Below are 27949 nucleotides of genomic sequence, written 5' to 3' on the forward strand. Positions count from 1 at the left end.
TCCTGCCAGAAGACTATTTTGAAGAATACAATGATGAAAGCTTCTTTTTTTTGTGGACAGAGTCAAGGCTCGTGGGAGAGCGAGTACATTGAACGGATCAGGACGCAACAGAACAAAAGGAAGAGTTGAGAGAGTGGGGGAGGGGCACCAACAACAGTGTTAAATGGGGAGACTTGGACAAACAATGGATGTGTGGAGGAATGGGGGACTCTGGACTCTGAACTAAAAGGCAATGTTCCAGTAAAAAACACATAAATGAAAATATCCATGAACAAAAATCAGGTCGTGGAGCTTCGCTCCTGCTCATAGACGGTCACGTGACCAAAGACAATGGCATGTTACGTGGTTACACACGGACAAGATCACTCACTGGTGTTTCTAAGTTTTATGGTGGTATGATTCAGGAAGTGTCTGTGGGTTTCTATCATTTACGGACTCTGTATAGTGAGAGGTAGGAAGTCATAAAGATTTAGGGTTTACAGATGGTGTATGGTGGTGGGTATTACAGTGCATATTCTAAGTGTTGCATTTTTACATATACAGTTGGATGGACCTCTGTATCAGGCACCCTGGTCATAAACATTCAGAACATGTTTTAGTCAATGCACAAGCCAGGTGTTGGCTTCATGGTTCAGGTGGCTGGTCTTAGGGTCTTGAGTTCAGCCCCTTTCGTGCCATTAAATAACACCAGGCGGGTTCACTCAGCCTGTAATCCTTCCGAGGTTGACAAAATGAGCACCCGTTTCCTGGTAACAGGGGGCATTACATCAGCGGCACAGCCATGCCCCCATAAAAATTATGCAACCAAGCAGCCACGACAAAGAAAATATGCAGGAAACAGCTTCAGATTGTTGTACAGTAAATAATAACAAATTATTGACTTAATCAACACCAGTTGCATAAATGTGAATTCCAAGAAAATACAAGAAAAATTGCAAATTTGTGAATATGTGAAATTAGTTTTCATTCGCTTGTTCCCTTGTTTGAATATCTGAGTGGGTTCAGAATGGCACCAAGGAAGCAACTTTCAAAAGAACAGCATGTGAAGATCAAAACTCTGCAAGAATAAGGACACACTATGACTTGCCATTGCCATTTGTGTGTAATCTGTGGCTGCAGGTTGCATCATTTTATGGGGGCACAGCTGCTGTGCCGCTGATGTAATGCCCTCTATTACCAGTACACTGGCACTCATTTTGTAAATCTCAGAAGGATGATGGGCCATCAACCCCACCTGGTGTTAATTCAACAGTTATCAGGAGCTTGAACTCAGGATCCGAATGTCATAAGCCAACCATCTTCACTGTTAAGCCAACACCAGGCTTACACGATAAATGCAATAGCAGAAAAGCTGATCTCCTACAAAAGTGTGAGGAATACCTTGCAGCATCTGAAGGAAACAAAAGGCAAGGAAGACCCAGAAGAATCTCCCCAAGGCAAGACAAGCACTTGCTCAGCTTATACGATAGAGGAAAATCAAGTCAGCAGCTGACAAATTAAATGAGAGTAGGTCTGAGCATAAACACCTCATCCAACACTGTGCGTAGAAGGCTGATTGCTGCAGGTCTCCACAGCAGAATTGCAGCAAAGAAACCACTGCTAAGCTCACAGGATAAGGTGAAAACACTGAAATTTGCAAGGCAATGTCACCAAGATTGGCCAAATGAACAATGGAATCGGGTACTCTGATCCGATGAATCCAAGTTTAAACTTATTGGATGTAAGAGATGCCAGTTCTTATGCCGAACACCTGCAGAACATTATGACATGCAATGTTTGTAGCCTACAGTTAAAAACAGGGGGAGGCTCTGTGACTGTCTGGAGTTGTATTATATCTCAGCTTTTGGTGGAAGAAAACTTGTTAAATCGATGGAACATGACCAAAAGATAGTACAAGCAGATACTGAAGCACCATGCATGTCCCAATAGAAATCATTTAATTGGATTCATTTTGGGTAATTCCATGGGAAAAGTTACCTGGTGGCTATTTTTTGAAAGTACATTTTTCATTAAACCTTATATACCATATGACAGATCATGAATTGAAATAATTGAATTTTTGCAATATTAGCTTCATCAAGCAGTGTCTGTATACATTGTGGTAGCATCTCCGGACGTTTATCAATAAACGTCCGGAGATGTTACGTCCATTACGCTCAATTGTTAGGTCCGTTACATTACATTTGCCATAGTACTGCCTACTCGGTATCATTAATTCCTCAAATAAATACTGGGAATACAAAGACGTACCTATACCAAGCTGCTATACCAGATTTAGTCTTCTGTCGTAGAACACTTCACAGAAATTTGTGACAAAACGATCATCATGCTAAAGCGGGTATTTTGACGGTTACGTCCGTAAAGAAGATTCATCATACCGCAGCACTCAGGCAAAAATTCTTAATCTCTTATAATCACCATTTCCTGGCACCTTTGTGTTCACTGCACAAAATAAACTAATACATTTGGTACTATAACCTTGTACTTCATGAAATATTTTTGAGAACTGCCAATAAGTTCTGTCTGAATGTTACGTCCGTTACGGTGGAATTACCCTTTTCTAAAAATATAATGATGCAAAACACACATCTAATATCTTAAAACAATATTTGGGGAGCAAGGTTACAGCTGGTGTGCTCCAAGTGTGAGAATGACCACCCCAGAGTCTGGACATGAGTCCCATCATAGCCATATGGGATTACCTGGAAACAGAGGATAAGAAAAAGAGCAATCAGAGATTGCAGACCCTCACTAGGACTTCTTTTGCATGATGTGTTGTGTGGTGTTTGTGTGGTGTATTTTGTGTGGCATTTGTGTACTAGTGTGTTACGTTATTAATAAGAGACATGATTAGAACTGCCACTTTATAACTGCTGGCAGTGATGACTGGGTACCAAGACGTGCCACTTTGATTGGACACCTGACCCTGACCCATGATGTTTTTTTTTTATCATTATCAAATGAATTCAGAATGGGATTAAATAAATTCAATTCAAATCAAATGGAAGACCAAATAGGTACAGTCCTGCATTGTAGTAATCAGAAGGAACCCGAACAAGCAAAAAGAAAAGATGAAGTCATCAGGAGGAACCTGGATAGGATTCACATTTCAACTGTTACTCCTCTACCCTCAAACCCATCCAGGCACAGCCAAGTGAGCCTTATTTAAAACAAAAACACAAAAAAAACTATCAAAAATTTAAATAATTCTGGCTGCCAGACGATGTGTCCAATCAAGTTGAAATTTAAAATATCTATTTCCCATCACTACTAGATCACAATTGTGAAGTTTCACGTCGATTGATTAAGCAGTTCCACAGAAAACATTTAATATGTTTCTTAAATCCAATATGGTTGCCAAACCATGTGACCTATCAATTATTCCTTAACAACCGAGTACACGCATGCTTTGGGGAACATTTATTTGAAGTTTCCCCTCAATCTGTTTGGCTGTTCAGGAGAAGAAGATTTTTTATATGTTTTAGGGTAAATCCAATATGGCTGCCAAACAGTCCAACCTCGAGTTTGAGCACAGCCAAAGGCAGATCGACTGAATGGTGTTGGATTCTGGTGTGCATACCTGACCCTGTCCAGCCGGGTTGCACTGCCTAAAAATTCAATGGAGGTGAGCGTCGGTGTGGACGCCGGCAAGGTGCCACCAAAAAGATCACCGGGACAGCATGGCCAAGCACCCTACGAGATGCAAGATGTTTGCTTCAAACATATTATGATTACAAGATGGTTGCCAAGGCTGACCAGGAAGCTTGGCAGAATGTGAAGGAACAAGCCTTCCAAGCCTGGTCCAATGCACCTCACACTTTAATGGAGTTTGAATGAGCTTAAGAACTCAACTTTGTCATAATGACCACAGCTTGATGGAGTACTGCTCTCCCCTTTGGGCTGGCTCCCTTGCCTCACATATTGTTCAGCTTGATGCTATGGAAACCAAGGCCTTTAAGATTATTAGAATCTCCCACGATGAAGCCGAGTCTGAGCCTATCACTTTGCCAAAGCAGACAGGTCGGTGGTCTGTCTTCTACTGCCTCCTTTCTGGTCTTGCATCCTCTGTTCTTTCCATGCTTCCCCCCCCAGGTTTCTGCAGGGCACACATGGTCCACCATAACACCCTTATGGTGAAACTACCTAAATCCAGGATCACTGCTCATCTCCACTCATTTGTTCCTCTTCCCCCCACCTGTGCAATCAACTTCCACATTATCTTCAATCTCATTCTTTCCTCCAGGTTTTCAGGACAGCTGTTCACCATCATCTCAGATTGCCCCCAATCCAAAACTCTGATCTTCTCTACCCTCGTTAACCCCACCCATATTTTCAGTCTTCCTTCTTTGGAGTTTCCTTCTGTATCCATTCTCTGTGTCTAACCTGTTCACCCCATGCACGTGTGTTTTGGGTCCTGCTTGTTTGTTACACCCTGATCCAATCAGTGTACTAGCTCTTCATCAAGCCTCAACTATATAGACAACCCCCCCCCCTCAAAAAAACCATGTGACCTCTGATGTGAACCTTTTGTTCCTCATGGATAGGCAGTCATAGTGTAAAGTTTCGCCTCGATCTGTTCAGCCATTTCAGAGAAGAAGATTTTTGAAGGTCAAGAAAAACAAAAAACAATATGGCTGCCAAAGCATGTGACCGATGGCGTTGTCCAAAAAAAATTGTGGACCATTTTATCCCGAGATGACCCTCAAAATTTTTCATAGTGATCAGATTTGCGTTCTATATATGCAATTATGACGTCATAATGAAGGGGCCTATAACATTAAAAAAATCATACCCACTCCCCATGAGGAGTACCTGCTATGTACCAAGTTTTAATTTTTTTCCTTGGTGCGGTTTCAGAGATACGGACATTGAAAGTTTATTAATTTTTCCAACATGGCTGCCACACCACCTGACCTATGACGTCATAATTATCATTTAAACATGCATGAGTAGTCGCACCAATGGTGAAAATTTTGTCTCAATCCGACAAGCGGTTGCAGAGAAAAACACGAAAGTTTTGTGCGGACAAACAAACAGACAGACAAACAAATAGACAAACAGACCCAAATGCAATATCCACTCTTTCGGCAGTAAAGCCTGTATCTCACTGGGCTGCGACAGCTCGCGACAAAATGCGAACGGGATTCTCCAACATGTCTGGAAACGTTCGCGGTGGTTCTCAATTTCCTCACGTGAGTCGCAAGACGTCGCTCTGGTGTCGCTGGAATTTTGAACATGTTCAAAAAATTTGTGCGACAAATTTTATCTCAAAATAGTCAGAGTCGGCGCGGTTGTCTCGAACCGGTCTCGAACCCTTCTCAATTTAGTTTCCGTGAGTCAGAAGGTGCGACAAATGTGACATGTAATGTAGTGTAGATAGATTCACAATAGTTCAATCCAGATATGACTTAAAAAAAAACAAAAAAAACCTCATAGTCCATATTGTAAAACCAGCATTGTCTGTCTTCTTTCTCTCCTGTTCTGAGTAATGGCCTTCAATGCAAACTTTTCACTTTCCCATCATTTCTTTCACCTTCCCTTCATTCCTAAATCACGTCACACATTCTTTTACATAAATTAGGTCACACACAAAATATGGTCACACCCACAAGCCCCTATCAAGGCAGATGAACAATTGGGTCACACACAATGTTTGTGGGTGCAACGTTGACAAGTAACAGAACACTTTGAACAATCAGGCTTGGTCAGCATTCTCCTGTAATCCCACCATCCTGTTATGCCAGGGCACAGCTCCCACACTATTGTAGTACTCAGTCAGGAACTCTCTTACTCGTTTCCCAACTGACAATATCATTGCTGGAAGGGAGAGGCCATATATATATATATATATATATATATATATATATATATATATATATATATATATATATATATATATATATATATATATATATATATATATATATATATATATATATATATATAGTCCCGATTTCTCAATTGGCACGCACAGTTGTCGTGCGACTGTTGCACGACATTTGCGCGATGGTCGCATGACCGTCGTGTGACCGTCGCGCGACAGTTGCATGTGCCAAAAAAAATCTCAGTTTTGTCACCTGAACGTCGCGCGAATGTCGTGCGACATGTATGCGAACTCCAGGCGAAGTTCATCCCAAATTTCGCCGGGAGATCCTGGGACATTCGTGCGATATCCGTGAGACATACGCAAATGTGTTTTAGTATAAATTCAGTGTGATTCCAAGTGAAAATTATTGCTGTTTTATCGCAATTTGGTGTCTCCAACTAGTCGCGAGCTGTCGCAGCCCAGTGAGATACAGGCTTAACAAGAGGAACCCAACAAACCTTTCAAAATTGTGGAATGTATGACAGCATATTTGGCACAATATTCCTGCAACTGTGCTTCAGTCGTATTCAGGAAGCGTGGGTAAAAGAGTGATGGCACTAGAGAGGGCAAAGGGCAGACATGCAAAGTACTATAAAATGACACCGTTCTTGTTATTTACTTGAGCAATTTGTTTCACGCACATTTATAAAGGCTGTTAATTTACAATAATAAACGCAATGTCTTTTATAACTGATAATTTTATGCATTTACCCTTAAGAATGAATATCATTGGAATAACCCAAAGTTTTGCACAGTACTGTGTATGTATAGTACAGTATGTGCATATAATTAAGCTAGGACTCACCTATAAGTAAGCCTGTGTGTTACGGATGACCGCCTGACTCATATCTCAGGCGGCCTGAGACTAAGTCTGCTCTCTGCAGTTTATTGCAAAATCAGCAAAGTAGTACTTAACTGAGCCTCTTCTTATTTGAAAAAAAAAACATTCTGTGTATGCAATAACTGCTTATTCCAGGGTAATTATTTCGCCTGTTGTGCCATACTGACACTCAATTTAACTTAACACAGAGTGTTAACTAAATTGGCATAAATTGCACCAGAATCATAATTTGTCTTCTGGAGATGTTACTAAACCTTCATTTTGTCTCATGAAAGAAAACCCTCGACTGATTAATTATTGAGAAGCAACAACATGAATTTTTTTTGCCATATTAAGAGTTTAGCCTCAACTATAGACAGACGTCTTATGAATGTATGGTTTATCAGGGGGGGCTGAAAGTCGCTTTACCCCACCTGAGTAAAACATTCATTCGTATACTCTTTCAATATACGGGTTTTATTGTGCAGTACTTGCAATAATTAATCAAGTCATTGTATTGGTGTGCACTCCATCATTCTCCTTTCACTACTGAATTTGTCACCAAGTCCTCTTAGACATCTTGTGCAGCACTACTAGTGGAGTCACCTGTGCAAAAGAGGCCACAACTGCAGAGCGCAGTTCTTCCATCATCCTATACCAGTTTGTCGACACTTTCTCCTTTATGAAACCCCGCAAAGAGTTGTCTGGAGTCGTTAGCTCTGGACTACGTAGTGGCTATTGTAGAGGAGCTAGAGATGTTGGTGATCCACGTCCAATCCATTGTTGAGGGAGCGTTTCATGGATACAGTCCCGAACGTACCACACAAAATGCGTCGGTGTGCCATCTAATTGAAACCAGACACTTTCAGCTATTCCAACAGTAACAAGTTGTGGTACCAGCCAGTTTCCCCAATAAGGACCAAATAAATATCTCAAGGTCAATGTGTGGAGGATGATGCTCCAATTCCAATGTGAAATGTCGATTCTCCTATTTTTGTATGCAGTCAAGGCTCATGGAAGAGCTAGAATACTGAATGGATCAGGATGTAACACGACAAAGGGAACGGAACAGAGAGGAAGGGGAGCGGGGAAACACTAACAACTGAGTTGAAGGACAAAATAGAGGGAGACTTGGACAAAACAATGGGTAGAGGTAGGAATGAGGGGAATGGAGGATGCATAGGATGGACAAGATGGATGTAGAAGGAAACCCTCAGAAAGGAAAAACTGGAAATTTAGAAGGAGGAGGGCTTGGGGTGGGGGAGGGGGTGGTGCTAACGACGTTATAAGATCAGAACACCACATTTCATACCCGTTAGCTCCAATCGATGGCACATTCATCCGAAAGCATCTGCATACGACTGCGGGGAAGGGCAAAAGGAAAAGGAGGGAGGGAATTGCAATAAATTTATCAGGGGTAATACGACGTTGCGGCCACCCTGTTACAACAGTTAAAGTTAAAAAGACACAACATTCAGCCCAATACTCCACGAGCCCATGATGAGGACAAAAGGACAGCTTTATTATTCCCTCATCATAGTGGCCCTTATCAGGTGATATTACATTTCACTTGTATCACTGCTTATGAAAGGAGAGAGTGACTCGCAATTGGGCAATGAGACGGGAACCCACATAATGCGCATTTTCGCTTCTTTCATTTAATCAAGTGCTGCAACGTGGCATGCACGCACATGTGACTAACTACGTGGGAAGATAGTCAATGGAGTAGAGGAGAGGTGGCAAGGTTTCATGAAGTGGAGGTGAAAGTAGGATTGTTATTGTGCACAAGTGATATGAGGAGCAATCAGAAAGATTCTTGCCTGACAGAGAAAAGCAACATAATTTGCTTTCAATTGTTTATTTCTCAACATTGTTCCCCTCGAGTACAAAGCGCTTAACAAAGCACTGCTGCAGCTTGGATTTACTTGTCTTGTTGGTGTCCTTGTCCTGCTTGTCCAGAAACTTGCTGACTGTTGTGATACATCATCATCAAAACTCTTCCCACAAGCTCTTCCTTCATCTCGGGTAGCAAGTAGAAGTTTGATGGAGCCAAGTCTGATAAATAGACTGGATGATGAAGCAGTTGGCGCTATGGTCCCGAGAACCTTGGCTGTGTGGGGTGATGCATAATCTCTGAGAAGCACACTCCTCGATTCGACTATCCATAGCATTTGTTCTTGATGGCTTTTTTTCAACTGCTGCAGTTTAATCGGTATTGTATTTCCCATTGAAGGTCACACCTTTTGGGAGGTTGTCAGTCATGATCGCCCTTTCACTGTCCCAGAAAATAGGAGCCATGGCCTTTGTAACTGACACCTTTTTGAACTTTCTGGGAGGCAGAGAATGCATGCTCTGTTGTCTGGTCTTCAGATAAAATTGGTGAATCCTTGACTCATCCTGAGCCACAATCCTGCTAATAAAGTTATCTTCATTTTGCTTGAAACTGCTCAAAAAAAAAAACTCCACGTAAATGTCAAGTCAAGCGCTCTTCTCATCAGTAATCAACATTCTGGGTAATAATCTTGCTAACATTCTGGGTAATAATCTTGCTGAAACCTTTTTCATGCACAATGTTCCAGCGAAGAACAAATTGTCACAATGGCTACAGGCAAAAAGAGCCCTGAGAGTGTCGGCAGCATGTAAAATGGTGTGATTGAAATGCACATTCATGAAAGGAGATGGAATCACCACTCTTTGAGCCCCGAGCAGGATTGAGTGTGTATTTCTATGCTTCGCCACTGTTAAATGAACCAATTCAAAAAGCTGGAGATGACTGCTCTTCCTTCAATTGCTTGAATCTCCAATAAGTCAATTATTGGACATTTCGTACCAGAATTCTCTCACCTCTTTTCTCCACATAGACATCTGTACTGCCTCAACTCTCACCACTCAACTCTTTCCCCACAGGCAACAATCGCAAGCAAGTCCCCTTAAATTTTGTCTCCCTCAGGCTCCACCCACAGTTTCTGTTCAAACCAACCCACCAATTAGGGTCGGCCAAAGAAGCAGAGGCTAATTTGAACCATGCAAAGGAAGTAGATATTCAATGCATGTTCAAATGTACAACCCACACCTGTTCTGGTATAATTAGCAATTAGGTAGGGAAAAAGTCTAGAATCAATCAACAACGATCTACTGAAATGATATACCACCACTTACCTGGCATGGTCAAGTTATGTAATATTCACATTCATGATGCTTTTACAAAATGGATAGTAATGAACAGCCACTTGACTAACTATACACATGAAAAATCATCTTTACAGTGATAATTTCATTAACCATTAGAACCCTACCAGCCAGCTTACCAGCTGCTATTCAAACCTCCATATACCCGAGCGGCTGGATTTTTCTCCAGGGAGCCCATGGTGGAGGAGCCAAAAGACCAAGGAGCTCAGGGTTCAAAGGGTTAAACAGGTCAGGTTAGAAACTTTCTAAACACCTCTTGTATCCTCTTTCCGATGCAAACAAAACCTTGTAAATTCGGAAAGAGATGAATGTAGTTCTATTTCTTCCTGCTTATGTGAGCTTGGCTGCCGGGTCGCTATCATTTTGGCGGGGCGCGACTATGCCGCTGATGCTGTGCCACTATACCAGTACACCGGTACTCATTTCGCTGACCTCAGAAGGATAACAGGCCGAGTCAACCCCACTCGGTGTTAATTCAGCAGCCAACGGGGCTCCAACTCAGGACCCTAAGATCCTAAGCCAACCACCCTAACCACTAAGCCAACACCAGGCTTAGCTGAATGTAGTTGAGGGAGGGAGAGGGGAAATCACCTGTAAATTATGCAGCTGTTGCAAAAGTGTGAAAACCACAGAAGTACAACCATCTGGAGATTTTATCTGAATACAAAAAGCTCAGAGGTTTGACATTTTGACCACTGCAGAGTAGCCTTCAGCTGGAATTCAACAGGACACATTTGCCAGGTCTTTTAAGTGTTCTATACAAGGGCGACACTCATAAAAGAGCAATGTGACAAGAGTAAAAAGGAAGCAAACTGACAGTGGGGCCACAGTTGGACACAACAAGCTTAAGGGAATGAATGAACAAGAATGGAGAAAGAGAAGACAAGGAAACATTAACTTAAATGTAAGAGGCTTGGGTTAAGTTGGGTTAATTGGGGTAAAAAATATCACAAGTAGGGATGGGGGATGACCTGATATGGTATGCACTACCTGCTTGAAACCCTGGAGGGATTAATTGGACTTAACAGTTACACAAGAGGGGTTCCACAAACGGGAGAAAATAGGAACAAAGGAGTGGAAGTGGGCAGTAAGGTTGGACTTTGGGAGTTTAACCAGAAGGGTGCTACTGGAATAATGTTTTCAGGGGAATTTGAGGAGGGCTGGGGAGCTGAGAGAGCAGAGGGAGCTAGACTGGAGAGGCAGTAAAAAAGAAAAATGGAAGACCACCTACCTGCTTGTGATGACCACTGACCTGCCTGTGATGTGAAAGCAACAGGCTTGTGTGTCGATCTTATAATACTGCAACTTTAGTTTTGTACATAGCAGATGGGGTGGACATTTTTTTCTGCGCCGTCCCTACATAGAGAGTACTATCGTACTATCTGATGGGAGATTCCAATCTTGTTGAGAGCTTTCGATTCCACAGATTCAAGGAGAGACAGATGTGATGCTGGGGTGCCAGGCCATAGGAGAAACCAGTAATTCATTGAACTATGGACAATAGCCTTGTAAGCTGTGAGTTCTGATTTCTCAAATAATTACTTGGAACAATGGAGGAAGCCCACATCCTCCGGCTGGCTTTGGAGGCCAGCTTTTCAATGTTGTCAGCCGAGGATAGGTCTTAGCTGTTGGTAAGGCTAAGAAGTTCAATAGACTGAACCTCTTCCAGTGGCTAACAATACAACAGATCGGCAGTAGATTTGCTGTGCCATTTGGCAGCACAAAGAACAACAAAGCAGTCGATGGGTTCATTTCATCCATCCATTGGGACCATACTCTCTGCAGAGCATTGGTGCTGTCTAAGCAGTCTCCTTGGCTATTTGGCACAATCCTCGAGGGGTCACCACTCCGACACAGGATACCAGCAAGCTGGCACTCATTTTGCCGACCTCGGAAGGTGACAGGCAGAGTCAACCCCACCTGGTATTAATTTAACAGCCGAGTGGGATTTGAACTCAGGATCCGAGGATCCCAAGACCACCACCCTAACCATTAAGCCAACACCAGGCATGGTTCATTTCATTCACCCATTATATAATATCCATCAACCTCAACTGCACACATAATAGGACTAGAACTTAGCCTGGTGTTGGCTTAGTGGTTAGGGGTGGTGGCTTGGGATCGAGTTCAAGCCCCGTTGGCCGCTGAATTAAAATACACCAGGAGGTTGACTCAGCCTGTCATCCTTCCAAGGTCGGCAAAATCAGCACCAGTGTACTGGTAAGGGGGACACTGCATCAGCGGCATAGCCACGTCCCAACCAATGATGCAACCAGCAGCCACAGGCTGCACTCAGAGAGAGAGAGAGAGAGAGAGAGAGAGAGAGAGAGAGAGAGAGAGAGAGAGAGAGAGAGAGAGAGAGAGAGAGAGAGAGAGAGAGAGAGAGAGAGAGTACTAGAATTGGTCAATGGACAGAATTATGTCCCAACTCGTACATTAATCATCAGATGGAATGTGAGCGAGTTAGCAATCATAAAGCAGAGAAATGTATTTGTATTCGTGCTTTGTCACTTTTCCTCAAAATGAAAAGCACGATGGAAGAAATTGATTGACGTGTATTAATTAAACTACATCAATATTTTCCCGTTAGGTATGCAAAACTGACTGCAAACTTTTTAGGTCTTTTGTGAACGTCGGTTCACATATGTCAAGGAGGTTGAGCTATGTGATTTTGTTTTTTATTTCCACCATTTTCATTTCCTCACCAAACACCAACTTGTAATCAGTGATGACTGTCTCCTCATCAGTGATGACTGTTCTGCGAATCAGTGATAGTGCATTGCCCAAAAGAGACCAGTTGCTACTGTCTTCACAAAAACCTGCTTTTATAGTCATCTTTTTGGTTTACATATTTACTCATTTGTTTTCCTCTTTGTACTACTTGTCCCCTCCATGTCTGCTTCCTTCCTAGCCGTCAGAGAGTGTCGAGGGAATGGGCGCTTCGTCAGAGCCAAAGCCATAGGCCGTGGCTTGGTCCAGCTGACCTCATGTAATTGTTCACCGATAACCTGCAATACATCATAGGGGGCATGCAGCAAAAATAGCAGACCAGTGTACGAGGGTCACTCAAAAGCAATGCCCTTCTTGTTTTCGACAAACGCATCTCCTCCCGAGGGGAAGGAACCTGTTGGCGGGTGTGATGTGCAGGTACATGGAGGGCAGGTAGCGGTGAGTGAGGAGGTGGATGGAGAGACTCTAAAGGGAGTTAGGGGGGAAATTGAAAGGGTGGGGGGGGGGTTAGATATATGGTCAAGGAACGTGTCTGCAAAAAAAAAAAAAAAAGGGCTGCGCGGCCTACTGCACGCCGAGCTTTCTGATGATCATCACTGTACAAAAAGCATCTTTGTTCTCCGGTGAAATCTCAATTTGGTTGTTCTCCTGCAGTTTTTAACCATTCGGTGCCCCCTGTGTTATTTCTAAGTTGTGGGTAAAATCCTGTACAGTTGTCTAATTTTGAATTTTTGAGTAATGGCATGCAATCATGGAGCTGGCTACAATTTCTTTCAAAAATTCTTCTTGACCTCCTTGATTGCTCTCAGATATTTCCAGCGAGACGTTCTTGATTTGCATGCAATAATATTCTCCTCACTTGCTCCCTTTAGACCTTGTTGTAATAATCTGAAGCACTGCCGTGGGCTGATCCACTTTCATTTGCTTGCAAGACATTGTCCAAAATGAAAGAAATGATAACTTTAACACCGTATTGAAGAATTGCTAAATAATTAGGCCAGCAACTTTCAGGGAAGGCAAACTCGCTGCTCCTTAACACCACGATAAGGAAAATGGAGACAAAGAATTTACACCGCACACTGTCAGAAGGTTAATGAAATGGTGTTCCTCAAGCGTTGTTGAGATGAGGAAGAGTGAGTGGCTTTCTATAGGTAACCTGAGAATTATTTGAGGCTGGGCTAAAAGGAATACAAATGTGGTGAAATGAATAGGTGATATTACAGGATTTGACATGGACTGTTCCTTCCTGGTGCCACAATCTTTTCAGCTATAACAAGCACTCGTGATAAACTATTGTTTCGTGAACAGCAATGCCACCCGGCACATGATGGAGATACGAATAGAAACATCACGAGTCACTTTAGAATTTTGTCTATGTACCCGTTATGTTTTGCTCAAATTGTTGGGTACTTCTTTCTCCACTCGATGCTGTGGGTTTCATAGCCATGGTTTAATTCTCACTCAGGTAAATCCATGTGTGGTAATCGTAGCGAGTGTGACAAACACCTATCAACATGAGGTGAGGGAGATCATTCTGTAGTGGACTGAAATAGGCTAAGGGAGAGAAGGGGGTGTGGGGAGGTTACCTTTGTAGCGAACACTATGGTATCTGCAAATGCTAGATGAGAAGCACTAAATACTGCCTTTATATTTACCATCTCACATGTAATGAGTTTGAAAATCTGAATCGTCTCCAAACTGAACACGATGTTCTATTTTTGTCATGCAACACTGTGGAAGAGAAAGACATTTGGGAGGGGATAGGAGTATTATTGATAGAAAATGAAAGGATATATGGACTGTTTCACAATGAGGGTACCAAGTTCGTCTCACAACCACTAAAAATTCAAACTCAATATTTTTATTTCTCCAAATCCAACATTGTTAATTACAATACTTGAATCCAAATTTTTGGAGCATCTGAATGAATATTTCTTATTAAAAATAATACCCCAAGGATGTTAGGAGAGTATTTTTAACCTCCGCCATCAAAGATCGGAGGTTACTGTTTTCACCCCTTTCTGTTTGTTTGCATGTTTGTTTGTGAACAGTATTACGGAAAAACTCCTTGACGGATTTCGACGAAACTTGGTGGGGGAATTAGATCTGGTCCACGGATCATGCCATTAGATTTTAGACTTGGTCCAAAGTCCAATATGGCCGCTATGGCGGCCATTTTGAAAAATATTTGAATTTTTTTTTTTGGCATTTCTACATGTTTTGAGTGATTTCCACCCCCCCCAAAAAAAGAAATTGTTAGAGAAAAACAAAATTTTTGCAACTTTTTTTTCAACAAAATTTCGATTTTTTTTTTGCATTTCTACATGTTATAAGTGATTTGCAACAAAAACCATGCCAAAATTATAATTGCGGCTGATTTTGGAACTTCAGGTGGATATAACCACGTAAAATCAATTTCTGTCTCAAGGAATCTTGTTATGACGAATGAATTGAGTTTGTAAAAGTTAAAAGTAAAAGGGAAAGTTGCAAACTATAACTCTGTGAGCACTGTTGACATCAAATTGAATGAATAGGATATCAGGTTCACTTGAGTGACCTAGCAGTATTGGCGGCGGAGGTTTTGCACTCTACCGAGTGCTCCCCCTCTAGTTTAAACTACAACAGTCATTAATACAATTCAACTATAACCACAAAATAACACTCTCAAACTTCAGTGGTTTCCCTATGTTCCACAAGTATTATTCCATTACTGGAATTATGATTCAGTATACAAATGAAGTCTATTTGTCAAAATATCAATAAAAGACTGAACTAAGTTTCAAATATCCAGAAAAAAAAGATATGTTTTAATTACCAGTCACTAATAGCACTGCATATGATGGAATTGAGCACAAAATTTTAAAACTACATGTACTTTTCTACATATTCTGAAAAAATTACTAATTTATCTCTGAAAATAAAAGTTTACCACCACAATGAAAAATATGAAGAAAATCACATATTTCTTCCGGAGAGGACATAATTTTTTGACATGAAGCAATACATTCTGTACAAGATATAACTGCAAAGTAATACATTTATCAGTGTTGTAACAAGATAAATTACATAAATGTAAATACCTATTACTGATAATGGATATTCATGACCATGTCAACCTTACAAAACATCAAAATTTATAGCCAGCAAGTAGTTTCCTTATAACTCGTGGCAGTTTAGGTGTTTCCGGAGAGGACACATTTTTGACGGACACATGTAAGGCAATCAGTGCAGGCCATGCAAATAGAAGGTTATTGGTTACACTCAAACTTTGTAGCATACTATCAGTGCAGGTATATACACACTTGGTAAAACACACAATAAACTTTATAAAAGACCCTTTATTTATATAAAAAAAATTCTTCTACAATATGCATTTCCGGAGAGGACATTTTTTGACGGACGAACGGTGGGACATATTTATTGAGGGTGAAATAAATATTCATCGTCTGAAATGAATAATATGTTGTGGACAAAGTACAGAAGAGGTATTAAATTGAAGCAACAACAAATAAAAGTCCCAATTTCTGCTTGTATTTGTTTATACACTGTGAATGCAGTGTACCTGGAGAAAATGAGACAGCTATTTGTCAAAAAAATGGCAATTTTTATGCCATGCTGCCAAAAATTGACATTTTTTTGTCAAATAAAAAGTGGTCCAAGTTGTGCCATCACTAGTACCAATGACTGGCCCTAATGACAGATATACTACAGCCTCTCATTTAGCTATTTAGCATGCAAGGTTACAAAATACCAGAAATGACCATGACTGTGAAACAGCCCATATATGGATCATATGTTTGGGGTAGGGACAAAAATTTGGCCATTTCCATATTACATACGTACTGTATATGGCCCCGTTTTCACCGACATTTCAATCTCCTTTCTGAATACTTAATGCATTGTTGTCCTTGCAGATGACAATACATTGTTTAATATTCCAGACAGTTTATATGGGGGGTGGGGGGGGGACTGATGAGAATGGCACTCGGTAGAGCACATACCTCCACCAGACTGAACAATTTACGTTTTGTATCCCACTGATCGGTCGGATCTGGATCCGAACCTCCAAAATCAATTGTCCTTGTCACCTACCCAACTAATCCAATATGTTTCGTCTGAATCCATCCACAACTTTTTGAAATGTCATGCAACATTGTTCTGGTATATCGTTTTTGGCCTGGTCTCTCAATGGTGAAGAATCATTAAAAAAAAAAATTTCATTCTCGTATCCAGATTTGGATCTTCACCAAAATCAAATCAATTTGTCCTTGACATACACCCAACCTGTCCACCAACTTTCATCCGAATCAGTCCATCACTTTTTGAGATATCGTGTTATATATCGTTTTTAGCCCTCTCACTCAATGGTCAAGAATCACTTTTTTAAAATTCTCGGATCCAGGTCCAGATCTTCACCAAAATCTAATCAATTCATCCATGTCACGCACCCAACATGTCCACCAAATTCTATCCGAATCCATCCACAATGATTTGAGATATCCTGTCCACAGACAAACAAACAGACAGACAGGGGTGAAAACATAGCCTCCACCAACCTTTGGTAGTGGAGGTAAACATTATTAACCACAATTTAAATGTAACCAAATGGGGTCCAAGGATATTACACTTATGAGCCCCCAGGCAAAACTTTAGGTTGCATATGCAAGGCACATGGTAAACTTACATCGACCATTTAAGAAGGTTCATGAGAATACTTTTTAAAAAACCTCGACACTCTACAGACACTTTATTGGAAAGTCCTTGATTTCCTTGATCGAGTCCAAGTAGCTTCCTTGATTGAGCAACCACAAGGATGAGGATCTGATCAAGTTGACTGCTTTATCCTGGATGTTGTCATCCTCTTTCGTACGCAGTGTAAGGTTGCGAGTAGCATCTTTGGCTGAGGATGCAGCTGTGCCACTGATGCAATGCCCCGATTACCAGTACACTGGTACTCATTTTGCCGACCTCGGAAGGACGACAGGCTGAGTCAACCCCACCTGGTTTTTGATTCAACAGCTGCCAGGGGCTCAAACTCAAGACCCAAATATCCCAAGCCAGCCACCTTAACTGCGAAGCCAACACCAGGCCTGGATGTTGTCATAGCCCTTAGATGTTGTGACTGGACCCATATTGGCAAGTGGAGAATTTCATTGTAAACACTCATACCTTTTATACATTGGAAAGGCATTTTTAAACTTGCTTGTCCCTTTTATAGTCATATTATGGCAAGAATAGTCTGACAATTGTTTATTAGGAAATGGCTAGCTTGTAATAGTAGTATTTCCAATCCAGTCCTGTGGGGTTGGGGAGGGGAGGGGGTGGAGGTGACAGAGCACAGTAAGAGCAGAGTGTGCAAGACCAGAAAGGAGGCAGTAGAAGATAGAGACCACTGACCTGTCTGCAATGTGAAAGTGATAGGCCCAGAAGCTCAGCTTCGTCGCGGTAGGTCCCAATGATTCTGAAGGCCTTGGTTCCCATTACGTCAAACTGCGCAAGGTGTGGGGCAGGGCCGGCCGCAGGGGTGTCATCCCAGAGGGGAGAGTAGTACTCCATCAAGCTGTGGATGAAAGCCATGTAGGTGGATAAGAGTTCAGGTGTGCCAAGTTAAGACTTTGCATGACGGAGGATGCCCAGTCGGTGATTGGCTTTGGAGGCCAATTTACACAAGGTATGTGGCTTGCCCAAGAATGATCATGGTAATTCCATACTCATGTTGTTTCCTGAAAGTTCGTTAAAGTGATTGAACTTCTTCAAAATAATTGTTAAAGCAGTAGATGGGAGGGTTCACCAAATTATAATTTCAGAGAGAGAGAGGGTGAGAATGTGAGATTTGTGAGGATTGAAAGACATATTCCGAGTGTTTGTCCAGCTCGTGATTCTATCAAGGTCTACAGCGAGAAATGAGGCTGCTGCCTGCCTATATGAAGAATGAGGGATGTTACGGCAGAGGGTCGAGTTGATACTGACAATTCCCAGTGCCACTCCTCCTATCTGTGCACCATTATTTCCCCCCACCCCAACCAACCCCTGGTGAATATCTCCTACCAGTGGGACTGGACATACCTATGGATAGTGATCCTGTAAGTATACCTGTATTAGGCTGTTGCTTGACTAATCCATGAGACAAGTTAGTGGGGAAAAAAAACGATGCAGGGTGAGCTTGGCTAAGTGCGTCTTTCATGTGTCCACATTCGATACATATGGCACAGCCGAGAAGCATGTGTGCCTGGCGCATCCGTGCATGTGTTTGAGTGAAAGGATGAGTATATCGCCGGTGTATGTGCACGGTTAACATAGACTACAAGCAAGTTGGAGGTATGCGCATTGGGGAGGGGGGGGGGTGGAGCATGCATGCAGGCAGGCCTTTACCACGTAGATAGCATGGGTTTTAATTTTACATGCTCCCACCTGGTTTTATATAGAGCATGGAGCTTAAAAAGAAAACGTTGCTGTTTCGGCACATTTTATCACCCTGGTAATGCCCTGGTACACTGCCTTCCCTCCTCTTATGGTGTCTTTCGTTCCCCTCTCCTCATGCTTCCTTCCCTTGCCCTTATGCTGCCTTCCCATTCCCTCACGCTGCCTTCCCATTCCCTCATGCTGCCTTCCCCTCCCCTCACGCTGCCTTCCCCTCCCCTCATGCTGCCTTCTGCCCTCTGGTTGACTTCCCTTCCCCTCCCCTCCCCTCACGCCATCCTCCTCCCAAACCCCTCCATCACCATACAACTCTCCGGAGGTCGAGGAGAGGAAGGGAAGAGGTGTCAAAGAATGTATGACTTTGACAAATGAGAGCTTTTATATTTATATTACATATATAGTTGAGATTCTTAAGTGTTTGTGTGTTTGTTTGTGCGTTATTCTTCCATGGCTGAATCATAGCACCCAGAGACCCCAAATTTTGGAAGTCGGTATTTCAGAATCGAGGCAAGGTTTTAACCTACCACATATTCGCCTTGGCATCTTTTTTGAGGCCACTATAAAATGTATTTTGGGATGTGGGGTCAGGCAGTGCTGCCGCTGGTCCGCAGGCAAAATGTAACCACCATGAGGCAAATACTGCAACTCCATAGCTTTTCATTGTCAAAGATGTCCAGAAACAACATCCAGGAAAATCTCACTCAGCTGGGCAGTGCTGGGTATTGTCCCACTCCCTTTCCCCACAGACAGGCCATGCTAGTAATATAGTGTAGTAGATAGTAGAAAATCGTGCAAATTATGATACAAGCATCAAATTTGGCATTTCTATTCTGCAGGGCTTTCTGATGAAATCTGCTTGATTGGCCATTTGAAAAATTTGAAGAAAAAAAAAAAAACTTCAAAAACATTTGAAGTCACAGCTGGCTGAAATACTTGAAGCGCAAGTGAACATCCCAGAGAGAGAACCAAGGGGAGATGCAGTCATCATTGATGGCTCAGCACTTATCAATGCCCTACCTCCACGCACTTCAAAAATATTTGATGACTATGATAAAGAAGACATCATTCCAAAGGTGGAATCCTATGGTGCCAGGTACGAGAGGGTGGACGTAGTGTTTGATGTGTAAAAGAAGTCAAGTCTGAAGTCCGAGGCAAGGTCGAAAAGGGGGCAAGGCATCAGAAGAAGAGTGACAGGAACCAGTAAGACCCCAAGTAACTGGAGAAGCTTTCTTCGAGATGACAGCAACAAGACTGAGCTGTTTCACTTCCTTGCGGAAAAGATGTGCGAAGCACAGACGACAAGCACAGTCATTGTCACAAAAGGAGAAGATGCCATTAGCAACACAAGGAAGTCACTGGATGCTGTCTTCATGTTGTCATGAAGAAGCTGACACTCGAATATTTGTACACGACAGGGATGCAACGACGGATGGTAGCAAGTCCATTATCATTAAGGCCAATGACACGGCCGTACTGGTCATGGCAATATCTGTACTGCCATCCTTACAGGAGCTAGGTCTTGAGAACATGTGGATTGCCTTTGGCCAAGGAGCCGAGGCATGATGGATTCCAGTCCATGAGGTCGTTTCTGCAATAGGACCTGAGAAAGCTAGAGGGATCCCATACTTCCATGCGTTCACTGGATGTGACGTCGTGTCTGCCTTCCGTGGTAAAGGGAAGAGAACTGCATGGCAGACTTGGAACGTCTTTGATGATGTTTCTGAAACATTCACCAATCTCAGCCAGGCATCCAACATTGATTCGTGATCTTGACTTTTTTGAAGTTTTTCTAAAAAAAAATTTTTTTTTCAAATGGCCAATCAGGCAGATTTGATTAGAATCCCCTGGAGAACAAATGTGCCAAATTTGATGCTTGTATCATCATTTGCACGATTCCTCTCAAAAATTGCTGTTATTGCCCCACTAATATCCAATATATAAAGCTCATTCTAACCACTCACTCACTCACTGACTGATATTAATGTTCAGTACCTTTCAGGTGGCATAGAACGCTGAAATTTCGTTTGCTGATGGACATCGAAGCCCATAGACTGGGAAAAATTACAGAATCATTGAAATGTCCGTATATGAAAGTAAATAAATGAAAAAAAACAAATGCAGGTGAGCGAGCCAAGACAATGGGAAAGCACAGTTCGTTATTACTTACGATGTATAAGCATACCCTGTTAGTCTAATATATAAAGCTCATTCTAACCACTGACTCACTCACTGACTGATATAAACATTCGGTACCCTCCAGTTGACATAGAAAGCTGAAATTTTGCTTGCCAATGGACATCGAAGTTGACACACATGACAAAAATCAGAGCCATTGGAAAACATCCGTAAATGAAAAAAAATATGAAAGAAGGCAGGTAAGCAGCCCGAGACAATGGGGGAAGCACAGTAATTTTGTGAGCCGATGGACATCAAAGCTGATCCACCAGGAAAAAAAAAAAAAATCACAGAACCCATGGTTCTGTGAAAATTATGCTTCATGAAACACACACACACACACACACACACACACACACACACACACACACACACACACACACACACACACACACACACACACACACACACACACACACACACACACACACACACACACACACACACACACACACACAATATCGGCAATTTTTAGGGAATCGGCAGGTTGGAGTCAATGTGATTACCAACTACAGTACTTACTGTATACAACCAAGAAGCCTTGAGTAGCTTTCACCAAAAAACAATGTTACTTTTATATCGACATTTCAGGGATATGTTCTCTCTGTCGAGTGCAGCCTGTGGCTGCTGGTTGCATCATTGGTTGGGACGCAGCTATGCCGCTGATGCAGTGTCCCCCTTACCAGTACACTGGTGCTCATTTTGCCGACGTCGGAAGGATGACAGGCTGAGTCAACCTCCTGGTGTATTTTTAATTCAGTGGCTAACGGGGCTTGAACTCAGGACCCTGGGATCCCAAGCCACCACCCTAACCACTAATCCAACACCTGGCTGGAGATATGATAACAAATATTATTCTTTATTGGCAAATACAACCTGTCACTTTGCTGAGGGGGGGGGTATGAAGGAGGGGGGCTGAGAGAGGAGGGAGGGGAGGGAGAGAGAGGAAGAGAGGAGAGAGTGAGGGGAAAGAGAGGAGGCAGGAGGGAGGGGAAGGGGGAAGGGGAAGAAGAGTGAGGAAGTGAGGGGGAGAGCTGTGCCTCGCCAAACGTTGCTGTACCGTGGGAGGAGGGATGTGAGGAGGGGTGGAGATATATATATATATATATATATATATATATATATATATATATATATATATATATATATATATATATATATATATATATATATATATATATATATATATATATATATATATATATATATATATATATATTGTTACGTTTGAGGGGGGGGGTATGCATTCAAAGGGTAATTAGGATGTTTAATTAGGTATGCCATGCTGTTCGATTTACCAGGATCTCGATGTAATAAGTAGCAATTCAGTGGTGATAAGTTGTCTAGTAAATGTTCATTTCTTCAAGGGGGAAATGATAATTGTCACGTAATTAGATAGGGACACGGGATAGGGTAAGTGTGTCTGCGTAAACCCCTTTTAGTCGTCCCTTGAGGGTGGCCGTGACGTCACAGGACAGGGCTGCGGATGGCTCCGCCCCGTGATCACGATTGGCGGAAGGCGACGGCGGTGGGCCAATAAACGGCTCGATTGGAAGTGACGAGGACAGGAGGATAAAAAGGTTCTGTTCGGGGTCGAAAAGGAAGAGGAAGAAGATCGGGACAAAAAGATCGTGTTTTTTTGGTGTGGAGGCTGTTGCGCGGGAAGCGTACTTGTTGTTGTGCCGATTCGATCGTGTTCTTCATCGTGTCTTGGAGCCTTGCTGAGCCTCGTGCCTCACCTTGGTTGGCTCTGGGGTTCTGCTGACTCGGAGGAAGGGGTCGAGCGGCGGGCGGACCTGCCTCCCTCTCCTGCTCGCAATTTGGTGCCAGAACTGGTTCCCTGGCGGCTGTGAGCAGACTTGGGCCAGGACCAGGAGGTCGACGGCACCACGGTTTCTCCTGCCCCCCCCCCCCCTGACGAGAGCAAGGCCAGCTCGTCCGACGCTGATCCAGGGACAGTTGCGTCCACACCGCGGTCCAGCCTGACCACTAGAAGTAGCTACGTTTTGTGTGTGTGTGTGTGTGTGTGTGTGTGTGTGTGTGTGTGTGTGTGTGTGTGTGTGTGTGTGTGTGTGTGTGTGTGTGTGTGTGTGTGTGTGTGTGTGTGTGTGTGTGTGTGTGTGTGTGTGTGTGTGTGTACTTGGCGCCTTAGAGGGTTTGAGAATTGTATATTCATTGGAATTGTCTGTGTTTTCCCCACGCCCGATCCCACACCATCCCGTCGAATCGCCCCGGATCCCTTTTCTTGCCGAGTCTTGTTATTTCTGGTTAATAATAAAAACAAATAAACATCATCAACTCAGTGAAAAGTGACTCGTGCCACCTTCCTCGTCCCGTTTGCGGTAGAGCGATTAGAACCGCCATGTTTGGGTTATAAATAAATAAACCGCCTCCATCGTTTCGGCTCAATCTACGTTGGCGGGACTGTTCAAGTCCCGTGGACGTCACAATATATATATATATATATATATATATATATATATATATATATATATATATATATATATATATATGAAATATACCATTAGAGATGGGGAATCCCCTGCCATTGAATGAAAAAGGTCATACATATTCCAGATAATGAGGGAGGTGACTTGGAAACAAGACACCATTTGGTCATCATCTCGAAAAGGTTCCCCAGGGGTGAGGAACGTCGTAACCAAAAATAATTGAAATCAGATAAGCGGTTTTCCATTTATTACAAAAAACATTTTTTTCAAGATGGCCACCCCAGTCGGCCATCTTTGATCCGGCCACGCCAAAAATCAATAGGGTTCTTCCTTTTCAGGAGGTACATGTGTGACCCAAATTTCAAATTGATATGGCGAAGAGTTTATGAGTTATCGCACTCACAGCTATAAATGTTGACGCCCGGACGGACGGACAGCCGGACGACCCGGGTGACAACAATATCCCCCTTCCGCCATGCGGCATGGGATAAAAAAAAGAGAAGAGAGAAAGGTGAGGGGTGTCGGTGGGATTAGTAAAGATAATGATATGCTTTGCTTCATGACCAAACACACACAAAAACAAACTCTTGTCAGAACAGCTGTACACACAATGACACAACAGAGTTTATAATGAAATCCACTGAAACATCTGCAAAAACTTTGATGTCTCAGTTCCAGAAAATTTGTGGGAACATGAACCAAAAGTAATCACTGAAAACATGGAAGTGCCTACCGCTCACGTACAACCTCATGATCCCATTGATCGTGAACATCGAAAACAAAGCGTTGTGACCAGAAATCATACTGACGTACAAAAAACAGAGAAGAAGGCATTGCTGATGGAGGTATTAATAGCAGTAATTTTGGACTAAACAATGCAGAAATCAAGAAAATGACCAAACACCAAGACTTCAACAATGAAGTGAAAAGAATGCCAAAGTTGTACCAGTGATAACTGGACCTACAGGAATGATGACAAAAAACCTCACAGAGATATTAAACATAGGGGCAGCACCCCTGGGCGCTCACCGGGTAGTGGCTGGATAAGATAATCAGGCAACCACTGGTCAGCATGGATGACCCACAAAATACATAATGGAGAAGAAAGTAAATACCTATAGATGTGTTTTTTAATTCTGTGAACAAACCTTGGTACATCACGGGTGATAAAGGTTGTGGTCAAATTTCATCGAAATTGTGTGGGGTTTCAGAAAAGAAAGCAAATACATATTTTGGGGGGCACCCCCCTTGTAGAACCCCTTAGACCCCAATTTTTTCAATGTCATGAACAAACTTTAGTACATCACGGTTGGTAAAGTTGGTGGTCAAGTTTCATCGGAATTGCGTGCGTAGTTACTGAGAAGAAAGCAAATCCATATTTTGGGGGGCAAAGCCCCTTAAATCCACTTCGAGCAATTTTTTCTCATGTCATGAACAAACTTTGGTACGTCATTGGTGATGAAGGTTGTCGTGAAGTTTCATCAGAATTTTTTGTATCGTTTGAGAAGAAAGCAAATACCTCTTTGGGGAAGGCAACCCACTCCCCCCAATCCACCTCCCATAAATTCCCTCTGTAGACCCTTCGGAATCTGTTTTTTTTAATGCCATCACGGGTGGCGAAGGTCTGGGTGTGCGCTGCCGCTCGCCACGTCGCCACAGGGCGAATCCCCCTTACCTGTGGCTAGTATTTTAAGTCACTCATTAGCCACTGTGACTAATCCATGTTTTAGTGTTTTTCTTTTACCAGTTTTAGACGAATTTTGGGTGATTTTAGCACAGAATTCAACCTTCGTTGAGACGGCCGCCATTTTGTATGTTTTGATTATGGGAATCACGTGTGATTTCGCACAAGCTTATATATACTAACTTTAGTAGGTTTAAACTAGTTTCTAGTAAAAAATAAAAAAATTCGACCAATTATGCATGATTCCCATGATTCTCATCTCAAAATTTTATTTTCATTTTTTGAAAAAAAATATTTTTTTCCCAGAATGATTCGGCACTACATGCTTCGTTGGGTCAGTGGTAGCCAGGTGAGTTTTGACACAATCAGTAGTAGTACCTGTAGTAGGATGAATTTGTTTGGATGAGAGAGTTTGTTTGGATGAGTGAGTTTGATGGGTGAGATTGGTTGTATGAGTGAGTTTGATGTGTGACATTGGTTGGATGAGTTAAGTTGTTGGGTGAGATTGGTTGGATGAGTGAGTTTGACTGGCATGAGGTTGGTCCAATCCTGGTCCACAACCACCCCCATCCCCCACTAAAGGCACAACGACCATAACACACACACACACACACACACACACACACACACACACACACACACACACACACACACACACACACACACACACACACACACACACACACACACACACACACACACACACACACACACACACACACACACACACACACACACACACCATCCCTCACAATCACCACCTCCCCTGATGGTCGTTCCTTCAACCAATCTCACACGTCAAACTCACTCATACAACCAATCTGAACAATCCAACCAACCTCACCCATCCGCCTTAAAATTAACTTATTATTTCATATTGCGAAAAAAAAAAAACTTTTGAATGAAATATGTGGCTATTTCCTTTCTCCTGTGGCTAATCATTCTAAACCTGGATTAGCCACAGTGGCTAATTCCTTTTGAAAGCCAGAGCACACCCAGAAGGTTGTGGTCAAATTTCGTTGAAATCGTATGTGGAGTTTCTGAGAAGTTGCAAGTATTTAGAGATGGACGGACGGACTACAAGCCAACCCATAAGCTCCAAGGAACTACATTACAGGTAAGCTAAAAACATCCCTGGGAATATTACTACAAACGAACTACAGTTGGAAGCTGTCCGGGACTTCGCGACGATCCTGAAGAGAGACCTCAGCACAAAACTTTGAAACTGAAACTGAGTAACTGTCGACTGTACATCCCGATCAGGACATGAACTGTACTGTACAGCTCGGTGACCCCTTACTGAAATAAAGGTGGATACTTTGAGCCCACCCTGGGAGGACTCCATTCCACATTCTGAAACCCACCTATGTAGATACCAATCAACGACATATATATACACACACACACACACACACACACACACACACACACACACACACACACACACACACACACACACACACACACACACACACACACACACTTGGCCGATATCAGCAATTTTTCGGGAATGAGCAGGTTGCAGTCAGTGTGATTACCGACGACAGTACGTACTGTATACAACCCAGAAACCTTGAGTACCTTTCACTGAAAAACAACGTTACATTGATATAGACGTTTCAGGGAGATGATCACAAACATTATTCTTTATTAACAGCTGCATGTGATGGGTGGAAAAAAAATTGGCTCGGTGATTTAGAAAATACGTTAATATGGCAAACGGCTCGGAAATCGAGTGTTATCACATATATTTTGCTATGAAACTCACAAACGGAAACATTTAACCTTTGTAAAACAAATCCGATAAATAAATACTTGAGAAACAGGTGCGAGGACAAAGGAAAACCTGATAGAACCTCCATAAGATACTGGATGAAACTTTACCACTACGGAGTCCATAACAGGCGTGGCATGTCCACACACTTGCGGAGAGTCCGTACCGATCCAAATCTACCCATATGTACCACGTCCGTGTTTGCTGTATATGTACCTCCACCTTGTAATAACTGTCGACTGCACATTCCGATCAGGAAACCAACTGTCCTGCACAGCTCAATAGGTGGCTTAAGCACTCCAGCGGAATGCCTGGCTTGGCAAGCGGTTACCAACTGCCGCCGACACAACTATGCACCCGGAATCGCATGTGCAATGTCCGAATTGGACAATTCAACACTTTTTTGAAGGAGTCGGAACTGCTGATACTTTGAAATGTGTATCTTACATTCTGTAATTAAATAATCCATCATTTAAGAGATTCTCTCAGTTATTGATGTGAGCAAAATTAAATAAAGTCACAAACGCTGGCATCTCCAGACGTTTATAAACATTGTAATGTACCCAGCGATCCGTAGATATGATGATGAGCAGGCATTCGATAATATGACTGAGGAAAGTGAAAAAAAACCTTTATCATGAAGACATCGTTGCGGCCTGTTACAAGTCAAGGTAAGGTTGAGTAGGCCAAAAAAACATGGCGGCTTCAGACCCGAGCGAGGTCACCCAGGATACGCCTGAAGACCCCAGACAGCGAGGTGGCCGAGGATCGCCTGATGAAGGATGTAATTAAACAACGCCGTTAATTAATTATCTTCAAAAGGGGAGTTTTAATTAACTCA

General features: G+C 42.5%; 1 protein-coding gene and 1 long non-coding RNA gene across 2 annotated transcripts in view; one reads left to right on the forward strand and one right to left on the reverse strand.

The window, feature by feature from the left end:
• Window positions 1–27949, forward strand: part of LOC147034312 (uncharacterized) — a 105248-nt gene that overhangs the window by 60180 nt on the left and 17119 nt on the right. The window lies entirely within an intron of this gene.
• LOC147034314 (uncharacterized) lies at window positions 1471–27936 on the reverse strand. Its single transcript, XR_015057996.1, has 4 exons — window positions 27739–27936; window positions 7999–8047; window positions 6325–6423; window positions 1471–2702 (listed from the first exon to the last, which is right to left on the reverse strand). It is a non-coding gene; the product is annotated as an uncharacterized LOC147034314 (long non-coding RNA).

The sequence above is a fragment of the Eptatretus burgeri genome, chromosome 1 (assembly GCF_056783735.1).
Source record: "Eptatretus burgeri isolate ZD-2024b chromosome 1, Ebu_testis_v1, whole genome shotgun sequence".
NCBI lineage: Eukaryota > Metazoa > Chordata > Myxini > Myxiniformes > Myxinidae > Eptatretus > Eptatretus burgeri.